This window comes from Brassica oleracea, chromosome C9, assembly GCF_000695525.1.
Source record: "Brassica oleracea var. oleracea cultivar TO1000 chromosome C9, BOL, whole genome shotgun sequence".
NCBI lineage: Eukaryota > Viridiplantae > Streptophyta > Magnoliopsida > Brassicales > Brassicaceae > Brassica > Brassica oleracea.
Window position 1 is genome coordinate 34539889 of NC_027756.1, and position 996 is coordinate 34540884.

Consider the following 996-nt stretch of genomic DNA (forward strand, 5'->3'; position numbering starts at 1 on the left):
AAATAATAGGACACCCAAATAATATCTGCAAAAGGAACTTATAATATAATCCGGTTTAAAAATCGGTGAAGTCAATGTTTTCAGGTTCCGAAAATAAAAATAAAAACATAAATATTTAAAACATTTAATAAAGGAGGAGGGGCCACTCAGGCTTTGATATGAAAGACTTCCCTAGCTTGTCCCAGTTTATATACGAGACTTTGATTGTTGTTAACTTCTCCTCTGCAAGGAGGAGCTTCGCCGAGATGTGTCATTCTCTTTCTTGATGTTGAAGTAAGACACCCCTTTCTCCATAATCTCATCAAGCAACTCTATTTGATCTGAAATAGAGTACTTCTCTATTTCGGCATAGTGCCTTTTTCATTCTTTTGCTCATGATCCTTCACCATGTGAAGGATGGCCTGGTAGTGTTCCAGCTGTTTTTTTTTTCATCTTTTAAATATCTTGTGATGTGCCATACATTTTAACCTGAAACTAACCACAATCAAATTATATCGGATATAATATGAGAAAGAGAGAGATGAAACGCTTGGAAACGGAATAGAAACTCTTACTTGTATGGATATTTGTTCTCGAGATGTTTCTTACTCTAATGAGGAGGAGGGTAATTATAGATGTGTCCGGAATGAATGCTTATTATCATCACACGCAACCAGTTTATTTTCCAACTTTGCCTCAATAACTTTGTAAAACCAAATCCCTTGATTAATGATGTAAGAAAACTCAAAAATAAATTTATTTTCTAATAAAATCGAGGGATGTAAGTACAAACAAACCATTTATTCATTTATAATTAATTATATTCTAGTAAACTCTAGTGTTTTCCAACTGGGTACAATTTTTCATCATTAGGTTCGTAAAACAAAATCATTTAAGTTACGCAACTAGTTCATTTATTCTTCTAATAAATCGAGTGATGTAAGTTCAACCAAATAATTTAGAAATATCAATTTGGTTCTAACAATTCATTAACATAACCAGTTCTGCCAATTCGGT

General features: G+C 32.6%; 1 long non-coding RNA gene across 1 annotated transcript; it reads right to left on the reverse strand.

Moving 5' to 3' along the window:
- Positions 1-374: 374 nt before the first annotated feature.
- LOC106317038 lies at positions 375-674 on the reverse strand. The gene is made up of 2 exons (XR_001265039.1): positions 555-674; positions 375-474 (listed from the first exon to the last, which is right to left on the reverse strand). It is a non-coding gene; the product is annotated as an uncharacterized LOC106317038 (long non-coding RNA).
- Positions 675-996: the final 322 nt, after the last annotated feature.